General features: G+C 42.2%; 1 protein-coding gene and 1 pseudogene across 1 annotated transcript in view; one reads left to right on the top strand and one right to left on the bottom strand.

The window, feature by feature from the left end:
• The window catches only part of ROCK2 (Rho associated coiled-coil containing protein kinase 2), a 127334-nt gene that overhangs the window by 70159 nt on the left and 42967 nt on the right, over positions 1-14208 (bottom strand). The window lies entirely within an intron of this gene.
• On the top strand, positions 6161-7088 carry LOC142454616 (solute carrier family 25 member 3 pseudogene; annotated as a pseudogene).

Here is a 14208-nt window from a genome sequence, read left to right as displayed (position 1 = left end):
CAATTCTAAACAAAGTAGCAAATGCTGCAAGGGGTGTGGTGAGGTAGGAACTCTCATTCAGTGCTCGTCATTGTCGTAGAGAAATGAACAGCCACCGTGCGGAAAGTGACCTGGCGACACCTAATCGCGTTACCTTGTGATCCAGCAATCCCACTACTAGGCCTATACCCAGAAGAAATGAGAGACAGATCATGACCAGATACGCCTGCCCTCCAGTGTTCATCGCTGCACAGTTCACAATCACAAAGAGTAGGAAACAGCCTAAATGTCCATCAATAGAAGAACAGATTTTTAAGCCCTGGTGTATATGCACAATGGAATATTACGCATCCTTAACAAATAGCGATGGAAATATGAAACCCCTCATACTGAGTGAAGTTATGCAAGCACAAAAGGTCAAGTACAACATAAGTCCACTGAGGTATGATCAAACAGCAGAACGGACACAACGGAAAATGTACATAACACATAAACCCGGGCTGAGGACCAAATACTCTGGCATGAGTCAGAGCAAACCAATGATGCATACGTCATAAAAAAAGCAGATAGTGCCTGTGCTGAGACATCTTTCCCCCTCCTCTCATAAGCTCACAGAGGGGGGGGTTGGAAAAAAGGGGGGAAGATAGCAATTCGGGGCCAGGGCACTAATCCACCCAAGGTAGGGGGTGGAGGGATTGTCTATGTCTCCATAGGGAAGGGAGGGAGAAAGGGCAGACTTTATCTCAGGGTGCCAACCTTTAAGGACAGGCGACTTTCCTGCAGTTTATTCACAGAGAGCACTGCTGGGCAGGCCTCGGCTGGAGACGTGATGTCCCCTCCCTGGAGGACAGGGCTGAGGACCCAGTTCAGGGAGAGCAGCCTTTCTGACATGGGGAGTGCAACAGACTGGCAATAAAGGGAAGGGGACTGGGCTGGTGGATTATCAAGCCCTGCTTGCATTTGAACACAGAGATATTCATCTACTCTGAGTCAGGATACGAGTTAGACCTGAAACTATCTGTATGGCCTTTTTCTCTTCATCGGTGTCTCTACACAAGATAGGCAAGATAAGCAGTCCCAAGGAGACAGTGACAGGACCTACGGCTGGAGGGGGAGTCCCACACTGTTTTGATGAGACTTTGTCTTTTTGAAGGTGCCTTGAGTGGTGTAGTGGTGTAGTGCTTTCTGCACTGGGCTGCTAATCCCAAAGTCAACAGTCTCTCTTCACTTTCAAAAGGAGTCCTACTTCACATAAGTCCAGATAAAAATCTGTACACAAATATTCCGAGCAGCAATGTGTATAATAGCCAAAAATGTCCTTCAGGACATAGGGTTTATATCCCATACAATGGAACACTATTCACTCACATAAGATAAATTAAATACTCATGTGTGCTACACATGATTCCTGAAACTTAGGCTAAGTGAAATCAGGTAACACAACAAAAATTATTGTATGATCCCAGTTATATGAAATATCTATAATAGGTAAATGTGTGAAAACATGAAGTAGATTCATGGTTGCCTGGTGGTAGGGGTATGGGGTCCAGGAGTGACTATTAAAATAAGGTACAAAATCTTTTAGAGGTGATAAAATGTAAAATTGTAGTGACAAACATACAACTCTCAAAATATACTTTAAAAAAAACAACACTGGATCGTGCCTGTTACAAGTGAGTCTGTCCCCATAAAGTGCCCCAACTCCATTCAAAGGATTAAATTTACATAAAATACTCCATATGTCTAGTCACCTGAATGAAGCCAGGGGGCACTGTGGGTTAGATGTTACTTAAATAGTCTGTGCCTGTGACAAGTGAGTCTATCCCCATAAAGTGCCCCAACTCCATTCAAATGACTAAATTTATTAAAAATACTGTGTAGTCACCTGTGGGTCAGAGGTTGGGCTGCTAACCGCAAAGTCAGTGGTTCAAACCCACCAGCAAATCCAGTCTGATTCCACAAGATTATCTATACACTCCTGTATAAGCCAAGTTTCTCAGCACATTTTTAATGCAGCTTTTGAGGAAAAATTAGGTGCCTCAGCTGATACTAGGGTCAGCTTATACTTGAGTATATATGGTAAATCCCACAAGCCTCAGCAGTGGATTTGATGTGTACGGGTTACTGCTCACTGATTAATCTCCTGGACTTGAAAGAGTGCCTAACAAATTCTCCCCCACCCCACACCCAAAGTAAAAAACCTCACTGCCACCAAGTCAATGCTGTCTCATAACAACCTGCTGTGGTCTCTAAGACTGTAACTGCTTATGGGAGCAGAAAACCCAGGCTTTCCCCCAAGAGCTGCTGGTGGTTTCAAACTGCCAACCATTTAGACTGTAGCCCCATGAGTAACCACACCACCACCAGGGCCCAAACACATGCTAGGCTCCCAGTAAACACTTGCTGAGTGAACAAATACTTCCCTTCCTCTCAAGCACAAAGCTGTCCACTGTGTGATCTCCATCATGGTTCGTACACAGGCAGTCCTCCCTGTGCAGTTCTCACGGTAAGCACTATGATGCCAACACCACCGTTCCCTCAACACGGTGCAACTTTCCATTCGCACACAATATTCAAAATCTAAACAAACTCGCTGCTGCTGCGTCTATTTTAATCAGGCCCTGTAAGAAAGAGAAAAAATGCCCCATAAAATTGACTTCAGAAATGAAAAGTCTATGGCCAGATACTCATAAAATATTTTGTGTTTCATTAAAATAATCTAGTAAAATTTCAACCTGTTGATTATCCCAATTATTTACATATCTTAAATAACCCCTTGTTACCTAAAAAATGGGAAAATACAACCTTAGTTAAACCCCACGATAACACAATCTGTGGTAATCTGTAAAGATTAGCTTTCAGACCCCAGACTTCCCAAGCCAACTAGCTATACAAGTTTACCCAAAACTATTTCATTAACCTGACATTTAATACAGCTGGACTTTTAACTCCCACTTACAGACCACTATTGTACATTTTACATTTTCTTCAGAAGAAAGGCTAAATAGAAATGCAACCTATTTTAATTCTTATGAACAACTGTCAAACAGATTCACAAATTCCTAATATTCACTTCAAATTTAATTCAATCAAGTTACAAAAGCCAGAATAAGATAAAATATTCCTCTTTTCTGCAGTTAATTGCCCTTCTCTTTGATCTTTTACCAATATTCCCCTGACTTTTTGAAGCCCCCTCCCTTTAAGATATCTACCTACTAATAATTTTTGCTATTTGGACCTTCTCTTTTCTTTCTCCAAATGTCCAATAAACCTACAGCAAACTTCTGATTTTAGGACATACCTCTGGGATAAGGAAGCTTCCAATCATCCATTAAGCGTTACTTTGAGTCTACTTTGTACCAAGAATAAAACTCATATTCATTACCAATGAGTGGATCCACTCACGGTGACCACAAAGGAGAGGACAGAACCGTTCCTGTGGGTTTCCGTGATTGGGAGTAGAAAGTCTCATCTTTCTCCAGAAGAGTGGCTGGCGGCTGGGAACTGCTAACCTTGAAGTTAGCAACCCAATGTAGAACCCACTATGACACCAATAGAAAATCAAAAATAAGGCACTCACTATCTTTGCCCTCAGGGATTTCAGCCTCAAATGTAAAATTTACCCTAAAAATTATACAAAAGAATGGCATATTATACTGTTGTCTATTGTTTTAATATCCTCTACCTTCCACCTTTCAATAAGCAGGCATTCAATACATAATTAAGGAACAATACTTGGGAAAATTAACAGTAGGCTGACATATACAGTGTCTCATGACCAAGTAACTCTTGAGAAACGGGAATGTGCTCATTTTAAAGGTGAAGAAATTTGGGCTTCAAACTGGTTCAGCCATGGCGGAGACTACGGGTCAAAGCCCGGGAATGGGAGATTCGGAGAGCTGTGCTACTCTTTCAAGAGACTGAACTATTACCAGGACTGTGGAGAGAGCAAGGAGCCCTGGTGGGGCGTTCAAATCCCCCATCACTCACTGGAGGAAGATGAAGCTTTCTACTCCCCTAAGATTTGCGGTCTCAGAAACCCAGAGAGACAGGCAGCTCTGACCCCATGGCAGTGGGGTGTGGAGAGCAACTACGTTCAAAGCTGCTCCATCCGAGGGGCGCTGTCTTCGGGCAGGTCCCAGCAGTTTCCGAAGGCTCAAAATCAAGGGGTAAAAGAAATGGTGGTCGTGGGGCAATAACACTCCCTTCGTTTTCTATGGAGATGACATTTTCAGCCAGAATTTGACCCATCATGTTGGCCATTTCCGTTATCATTCTATTCTGTTTTAGAACTTCCGGTCTGTCCTGGTTTTCTTGGCTTTACCATGAGTGAAACGGAAAGAATGACTCCAAAGCCCTGGGAGACACAGGCTAGGGTTCTGAGGCCTGAGTGACTTGCCCAAGGCCATGCTGCTAAGAACTAACAGTATGAAGACTACTACAAAGTCTTGTTGTTAAATTACCCTGGACTTTATTTCAACTCACAGCAATGCAATGTCCAATACAAGTATGTATATGCTCCACCAATCAAACCAACCCTCCGCTGAATGAAAGCTGGAGGGCGGCGGAGCAACAACAGAAAGACTTTGTGGAGACCCTGGCTGACGGGAAACAACATGCCTAACTCAGAACAGTAACGAATCCTCAAAGAGTTGTACACACTGCGTGTATATCAATCAGTTATACTTCATTCTTGTGTGGTCAATCACTAAAAGTATTGTAAAACACTTATGAAAAGATTTTGAAATATTTCTTCTTAGGCACACCTCAGTGGTCCTTCTTTTAGCAGCCAAACACTTAACCACTCTAGTCCCACCCAAGAAATATTTTTAACCACAATCAAAATAATTTATATTCACTGACACCATTAATATAGACATGTGTTAACAACTGTGGTTTGCCTGAATCGAATGAGAAAATACCCAAAAGAAATATTTTCCATGTATTTTCCAGTCATCCACGCACTGTTAAATTCACACACTGAGACACCACTTTTAATACTGTTGAGCTATAGATGATGATGTGGAAATAGATCTATGTGCATATATGTATAGGTTTAGTATTAAGGTAGCAGATGCGACATTGGGCCTCCACTCAAGTATTCCGTCAATGCAAGAACACTTTGTTCTATTAAACTGGCATTCCATGATGCTCACCTTCCCAATGCAATTGCTTCAGACAAATGTGTGCATAAGCAAATGTGGTAAAGAAAGCTGATGGTGCCCGACTATCAAAAGATATAGGGTCTGGGGTCTTAAAAAGGTTTGAAGGCAAACAAGAGGCCATCTAGCTCAGAAGCAATAAAGCCCACATGGAAAAAGCACACCAGCCTGTGTGATCATGAGGTGTCAATGGGATCAGGTATCAGACATCTATGACCCAGAACAAAAAATCATATCAATGTGAATGAGTGTGAAGGCGGAGTGGAGACCCAAAGCCCATCTGTAGACAAATAAACATCACCTCACAGAAGGGTCACAGAGAAGAGATGAAGCCAGTCAGGGTGCAGTACAGCACTGATAAAACACACAACTTTCCTCTAGTTCTTTGGTGCTTCCTTCCCCACACTGTGACTTCCAATTCTACCTTACAAATCAGATCAGACCAGAGCATGCACACTGCTACAGATAAGAGCCCGAAACACATGGAATCCAGGACAGATAAACCCCTCAGGGCCAACAATGAGAATAGAGATACCAGGAAGATTAGGGGAGTGTGAGGGGAGAAAGAATCGATCACAAGGATCAATCTAGGACCCTCCTCTCCCAGGAGGAGAAATAACAGAAAAGTGGGTGAGGGGCAACTGAGGATGGTGTAAGATATGAAAATAATCATCTATAACTTATCAAGGGTTTATGAAAGAGGGCGGGCGGGAAGGAGAGAGGGAAGAAATGGGGAGCTGTTATCAGGGACTCAAGTGGGAAGAGAATGCTTTGAAAATGATGGCGGCAAATGTGCTCAACACACTGGGTGAGTGTATGAATTGTGATAAGAGCTGTAAGAGCCCCCAATAAAAGTACGGGGGGGGAATAGAAGCCTGAACAAGCCTGAATGAGAACCTAAGGAAAGCAGAAAGCGTGTGTGCAGGGCACAGACGTCACTGAGTGCTAGAAGGCCATTCTGCCCATGAGCGGAAGCCTTTCCAAGGAAGCGGACAGGTGTTCACCATGTTAGGCGGAGGATGTTGTTGTCCGAGGCGCACCTAGCGCAGGCTAAACGCTTCAAATGGGCGGCACCTGCAGCTGTTGTACAATGGCCCCTGGGAGCCCCACAGTGCCCCAGGCCTGCCCCACCACACGGGCATCCTGGCGGCCTCTGTAGAAGACTACAGGTGTGACTATGGTTCTCTGAGGTTTTGTGCATTGTGTGGCTTTCGTGGAGTCTTGAGTTGTAGGCTGACACACACTGCGGTGGTTCCTCTGGATTTTGTGAAATGTCGGATGCAGGTGGCCCACCAGAAGTACAGGGCATATTTAATGGATTCTCAATTACACTTAAGAGGGTAGTGTTCAAGGCTTAGCTAAAGGATGGGCTCTGACTTTCACTGACTACTGTATGCAGGGACTTCACAAGTTTGGCTTTTAAGATGTTTCCAGGTCCTGTAAATCACCATGCTTTGAGAGGAGAGCACCCCTTTGGCTTCCTCTGCCAGTGCTAAATTCTTTGCTGACAGAGTCCTGGCTCCAATGGAAGGTACTAAGGTTCGAGTTCAAACCTGGTTATGCCAACATTTTGAGGGATGTGCCTCCCAAAATGTTTAAGGGGAAAGGCTTAAATGCACTCTACCGGGGGCTGCTCCTCTCTGGGTGGGGCAGACCCATACACCATAAGGAAGTTCAACCAACTATTGAAGCCGTGTACAAGTTGAGGTTCCCAAGCCCAAAGTGAATGTTCGAAGGGAGGTCAGTGTAGCTGGTTAGATAGCTGGAGTCTTTTATATAATCGTTTCCCAACCTGCAATGTCTGTGTGGGATACAGAGAAAAGTACTGCTTCTCAGGTCCTCCAGACTTGGATGGAAAGATGTACAAAGGGGCTACTTGTCCGTATCATCATGATTGGCACCCTGACTACACGATGGTGGTTGTTTACCCAGGATGCCAGTCTCTGAAGGAGCTAGGTGGGCTAACTCAGTAGTTGGATCAAAGCAAAAGTGGACCGAATCTGCTTGCTGATCAGTGTTGAGGAAAGTCAAAAGGAACTTCTAGATAGTTGACAATGTAGGAAACTGTCTCTTCCTGATACAATCACTGGTAGCACAGCTGCTTAGGGCAAGAGTTTCAAATTTACTATTGCATTAAACCCAACTGTTCACCAAAGAAAAGGAAACCTTGAACACGCTGCAGTAATTAAGCAGAGTTGTATAGCGTGGGGCGGATATAAAAATCCATTGAGATGATAATAAAACTGTCCACCTCTGGGAGTAAGCTATTATGACAAAGGCGTATCTCTAAATGCAGTATGGAAAAAAGTGAACTTTAAAAGATGGCTGTAATAACATGAGGCAAGACTACTACAAAGGACATTTTGAGCCTATTCTTTGTGAGAGGTTTAGTGTCATGGAGAATTTGATACTGGTAATCTCAAAAAAATGAAACAAAATGACAGTGGAAAATGAGGGTTAAAAAAGAAAAAAAAAAAACCTGGTCTTTAGGAATTGTGTCTCCTAGAGTGAAGGTTGGTGCAGATTGGAGCATCCAGTTACTTGCCAAAAGGGCAGTGGTTCACACTCCTCAGCATGAACCTGGCCATCAGCTTCCCACAGCCTGGGGGAGAGCCCAGTGGAGCAGCTCTGCCCTGCACAGGTGCGGTGACCGTGAATAAGCACGGACTCAACAGCTGGTAGCAATAGAAACGGTGGCAAATGGGCAAAGGGAAAAAGAGAAAATGGTCCAGAAAAAATAAGATTTTATCTAATGCTCAATTCCAGATCCTGACAGCACTCTTCATAGAAATGCAGGAAAAACAAACCCCTGGCTTTGCATGAAATGGAAAGAGCCCCAGATAAGCAAAGCACTACTCAGGAACAAAGTAGGAGGCCTCTCACTTCCCAATCTCAAAACCACAGCAGCCAGGTACTGGAACAAGAGACACATAGATAGATCCATGTAACCAAATGGAGAACTCTCAGAGAAGTAAATCCTTCCACCTGCTAGCAGATGGCCTTTGACTAAGGGCTAAACAGGTAAAAACAGTCTCTTAACAAATGGTACTTCCAAATCTCGATATCCATTTCAGAGGAATGATATAAGACCTATAATTCAAACCATATGCAAGAATGAACTCAAGCTGGATCAAAGAACCAAATATAAACCCTAGAATTACTGAATGTCATCAGTGAAAATGGGCAAATTTAGGGGCTTTTGACTGCTGTTGAGTTGATGCCAATGCACAGCGATCCTGTGGGATAGGGTAGAATTACCCCTGTAGGTCTGTGAGACTGTAACTGTGGGAATAGTAAGCCTCATCTTTATCCGTCAGAGTGGCTGGCAGTTTCAAACTACTGACCTTGAGGCTAGCAGCCCAGCTCGTACCACAACGCTAGCAGGGCTCCTGCCTAGGAGAAACACACTATTAACCATAACTGAAAACACACAAGCAGCAGAACACAAGCTAGATGACCAAGACCTCCTAAAAACTAGACACTTCGGTGCATCAAAACCCACAGGAGCTGTTCAACCCTGTCCGACAGGGTCACTATGAGTCAGAATTCACTGCTGACCAGGAGTTTGTTTCATGCATCAAGACTTCACCAGAAGTAAAATGCGAGCCCATCGGCTGTGGGCCAAAAATTGGCAATGACATATCAGACAAAGGATTAACCTCTAAAAAGTACAGGAAACTTCAACACCTCAAGGACAAAAAAAGGCAAACTATCTAATGTAAAAGCGGAGAGATACCAGGAAGAGATACTTCACTGAAGACCAGTGGGCAGCAAACATGAAGAAATTCCCGTGACAGTTAGCCAACCTAGCTGTAATCCTACCTCAGTGCTAGAAACTACCGTAAGTTTCCAAAAGAGCTCAGGACAAATGCAGCACGAATGTGAAGAGACTGGGGTCCTCATGCACTGCTGGGGGGCTGTACGATACCTAACGATTTTTAAATATCCAAAGAAAATGCCTCAAAAGAAAAAAAAATTAAAAAACAGAGTGAAGTTGGAAAGAAAGGTAAAAAGACTAACCTAAAATTTAAGCAAAATAATGGAGGCGCTCTATTAGAAATTTCTATTACTGAAAATGACACAAATTACCCTGTGGCTGATAATTTCATAGATGAATCACCAGAATACAGACAGTCATCCTGTTAAGATAAGATCACCAAATGAGTAAACGTAGACAAATAGGAAAGGGCTAAGACTGAGTCCTGGAATACACCAATATTAAGATACTTGAGACTAGGATTAAAGTGAAAATAATCCATCATATCAGCTTTCTGGAAGCAAGTGAAGAAAGGCTGTGCGGAGGGAGAGAAGGATAGACTGCGTTAAATATGCATGCAGCTGAGGATGTAGCCCGCTGGAGGTCAGTGGTGGCTTTAACAAGGGCAGGAAATCACAGTTTTTCCCCAGAAATCATTGTTCATCAGCATCTTGGTACTTGTTTTAATTCCTTGAGTTTTATTTAAAAAATAAAACAAAACCACCCACACTTTATTTAAGGTGTTACCATGAGTTCACAGTCATAGACCCTAAAAAATGCTTAGCATAAATTCAGTAGCGTAGCTTACAAAGGAGCCCTGGGGGTGGGGGGTGAGGGGGGGGAGAGAAAGAGAGAGATGAGGGGATGAGTCTCAGAAAACCTCTGCAGATCACTATGAGTTGTAATCGACTAGGAACAATGAATCCGTTTACCCAAAACTACAATTAAATTATATAGCTCAATGCATCCTTTATTAATAGCAGGAATTTTCCTTGACTACCTTGTGCCCTGTGCTGTGCGAAGCACTTCCCAGGCCCTACCCAGCGCGACCACCCCCACAGCTGTGAGACACCACTAACATAACTGTGTGCAGCTCCAGGATGGACGCTCAGAGAGACACCAACAATTGCCCAGTCCCACGCAGTGTGTAAATGGCAGAATTAGAATTCTATGATGCTTCTACATTTTTAAACTTCACTGAATTTTAAGTTATTTCTCTAACAGAAAACTAAACAACCTCCAGAATTAAAAGTTAAGACAAGAGAAAATATTTGTTTGGTAATAGACATAGGAAACATCTTTCTGTGTGTCTGTTATACAGCTAAGTAACCAGGAAATGTTATTTAGTGAATTTGTAATGCACTTCCTCCTTCTGTTATTACAGCTCCAAATACTAACCATACAAACCTAAAAATAGCAGGACAAAACAAATCCATCATTAACAAATATAGTATGAGTCCTTACATTACCATACATATGCACATACCTACAAACTTCTGAATTTTAAGAATATAAAACTTTCTAGTTAGCTGGGGAGGAGGGTGAACATTAATCTGTTAACAATTACCATTATCAATAAAATGACATATTTTCTATTTTATAATATAGTTTTGTCAGTACATTGCTCTAAGATCTGTCCATCAAATAAATGCAATTTATCCTTTTTTCCAAAAAGACCTTTATATGTAAAATCTCTGAGAAAGAATGATGACCAAGGAAATAAGAGGGGGGGGGAGGTGGGAGAGTGCCTTTTATGTTACTGGTTTCTCATTTGCCTACGTGAGATTTTAGCTAGCTACCCAAAACCACCAAACCCACTGCCATCAAGTCACTCCGAGCCTCTACATCTCTACAGGAGCAAACTGCCTCATCTTTCTCCTGCAGAGCAGTTGATGTGTTTAAACTGCTGGCTTTTCAGTTAGCAAACCAACACTACCTACAGCTATAGTAAGATCTGCTCTTCGGTCTCCCTCCAGTCTCAAAATCACATTACTTAAACACTATGCAGCAGCACGAAGTGTCTAGCAAAGTTGTTAACTGCTGTGGATAGGGCCCAACTCATGGCTACCCCGTGTATTTCAGAGGAGGGCGTTCCACAGAGTTTTCTTGACAGTAATCCTCTGTGTTAGTCCAGGTTGACTAAAGAAACAAAATTCATGAGACAGTCCTTCATATATGTGTAACAGTTTTATATCAAAGAGTAATTGCATATTAAGAAAACAACCCAGCCCAGTTCAGATCAAGTTCTTAAGTCCAATATCGGCCCATATGTCTGATACCAATCTGTAAATTCCTCTTCAGACTCATGCAACACATGCAATGACACCGAGTGCAGGAAGATCACAGGCCAGTCAGTGGAAAGTCTTGTGGATCCCATGGCGGTAAAAGCATCTCAGCACTGTCAGTGGTCTCCACATGGCTCCCCCGAACTCCAGCGCTCTAGCTTAGCTCCATGATTCTTGACACCAGGAAGACAAAACAGAGTGTCTGAGTGTAGCTGGCCTCCAGTCTGCTATTTATTTCCATAGAGCCTCCAAATGATGTCATCAAGCTGTGACCCGATTGACAGGCTAGTCTCCACCCCTTCCCTCAAGTTGACAGAAGATTATGTAACTGCCACATCTTCGCAGCAGCAAATCAACAGGCCTAGTCTGTGGTGCCCCTGGGGCGGGGTGGGCAAGGGAAAAGAACATCTAATCTTTTTGGTTACCCGTCCATTGCAAGCTGCTTGGTTACACTGAAGGGCTACTAACCACCAAGTCAGCAGTTCGAACCCACCAGCCACTTCACAGGAGAGAGATGAGGCTTTCAACTTCCATAAATAGTCTCAGAAACCCTGTCCTATAGGTCTCCATGAGGCAGAGTCAACTCAATGGCAGTGAGTTTGATTTGCACCACACAGACCACTCAAGCTCCTTCTAATGAAGTAGCATATATATTATATTAACACGTAAAGGTATAATTCAATCAACACCTTGCTTAAAACCTACACTCCAAATTGTCATGTACAGGAGATTAACTTGAGAGAAGACAGTTTACCTGATCTTAATCAAGCCTTTCTAAAGCCCTTCTGTATTCGGACATGCCCTTCTCTACACAGAACATTCTCCTCCTCCTTTGTCTGGCGAATTGGTTCTCATTCTTACACTATCTTACTTCTCCCCACCCTAGATTCTAATCCTGTTGGAGCTGCATCGCTGCATTAGGCACAGCCTAATGCCACACATGGTGGTCATCAACAGTGAAATTCATGGGAAAGCGAGCCAACAAACAGAACCATTCTATTCAGGGGTAATAAAGTAAATGTGCATTAATCAAGAAACCTGAGTTATGTGCTGGTTCAATTTCACGTGACTTTTAATGGCTTCATTTATATAAATTGGATAAAAACCTACAATATTATCCAGGTGATTTATTCTCTTTTAAAACTGATCATTAAAATAGTTCAAAGCGGGGGGAGTGGGGAGGGAGAAAAAAAGAGGACCTGATGCAAAGGGCTTAAGTGGAAAGCAAATGCTTTGAAAATGATTAGGGCAGGGAATGTATGGATGTGCTTTATACAACTGATGTATGTATATGTATGGATTGTGATGAGTTGTATGAGCCCCTAATAAAATGTAAAAAAAGAAAATGATTAGGGGAAAGAATGCACAGATGTGCTTTATACAATTGATGTATGTATGGATTGTGATAAGAGTTGTATGAGTCCCTAATAAAATGTTTTAAAAAAATAAAATAGTTCAAAGCAAGATCCAGAGGAGCACTAAGGTGAGGTGAGGGGCCCTTTGCCGGAGCACAGAGATCGAGCACACGGACGCCTTCTCCTTTGGCCTCGTGCTTCAATGTAGTTTGGCAAAGCACTCGTCCTTTCAGTAGGTTTATTTTATGTTTTCACTTTAACTTTGTCATAGATTTTTGCATCAATTTTGATTTTTCCCTACCTAAACATTGCATATAATATTTATTCATGATTGATGTTTATATGTCTCTTAAATTTTGTTCCCCAGCACAAGTACCTCATTCGCCTCACCATTGTGCAAGCCCTGATTCTGAGACTAGAAACTCTGCAAAGAATCACATGATTCAGCTGAGCAAAATTTCAAGAAGTATGAGTAAAGTTAATAATAGTATTGATTGGGAGTAGTGAGCCTGTGAACAATGATAATAAAGCATTTGCCTTCTCTTTCATTTAAACCAAGGTATTGTCCATACAGTATCTAACTCCTAAGACCTAATTATAGAACATTATTTTCCCTTAACTATGAAGCTGAATTCTGCTTCATCTATAAACAGCATCTATACAAAAAATTCATTTAATAAATTTATCTATTTCCCCATCACTTAAATACTTAAAAAGTTTAAAGATACCGTTAAACCTAGGAAAGCTAGAGACTGTGTAAGGCAGGAAGCTTCCAGAGAAAGAAAACTGAAATACTTCCCACCAATGGCGAGCAATAAAATTGTTAAGATGCCACCCTGTCAAAGGCAGAAAATTATGAGACCCCAAAAAAAAAACAAGGCAGTCCTGTTAAGTTCTGGTTCTCACAAGCTTCACTGTATATATAATTCAAAAGGCTTAAGAGTTTAGAGGTGTTTTAAATGTGAATTTAACATCTAAACTATTAGCCCATCTTTGATACTAGTGGAAAGGGTCAAAAAAGTTTCACAACTAAATTAATGAGCTTAATAGAGAACTATTTTACTTCTTTAAATCACATCTTCAACATCTATGTAAGTTAACAGCAAAACCATAAGGCCAATAAGCCAACTAACAAGTACTGTTTGTGAAACTCATCAAAACAAAGATAAATCTAAAAAGTATTAATTATTCTAATGCCTTTCATTATGAAGGTGTTTATATTTTAATCACTACCTTTTATTCCCAAGGAGTTTTCCATCTATTGTATTCTTGTACAGCTTGAAGTCTGATTTCATCAAAAGTCGGTGTTTTATGTTTAGAGCAACATTCTTTATAATAGCAAAAATCCAGGCAATCTAAAAATCCAGAAGGGAACAACTAAATTTTGCTACAGCTTGTATGATGGTTAAATAATTTCATGTCAACGTGAAGCTATATGGAAGTGTGTGGGGTGGTATTCAACCAATCAATCAGGTCAGTGTGTTGGTGACTCCTTGTGGGTGTGGTTTTCTCATCAGGAGGGTCCTGGGAACCTCCCTCCCTGCCCCCCTCTACCTCCCCTTACTGCTTGCTGGACGCCCTGAGAGCTGCCAGAGCCCTGCCATGTTTCCATGGACCCAGGATCCACTAGACTCTGCACCCACCGGCCTATGACCTTCCTGCATTCTGCA

This window comes from Tenrec ecaudatus, chromosome 8 (assembly GCF_050624435.1).
Source record: "Tenrec ecaudatus isolate mTenEca1 chromosome 8, mTenEca1.hap1, whole genome shotgun sequence".
NCBI classification, from domain to species: Eukaryota; Metazoa; Chordata; class Mammalia; order Afrosoricida; family Tenrecidae; genus Tenrec; species Tenrec ecaudatus.
This window is presented reverse-complemented; position numbering and strand designations above follow the sequence as displayed.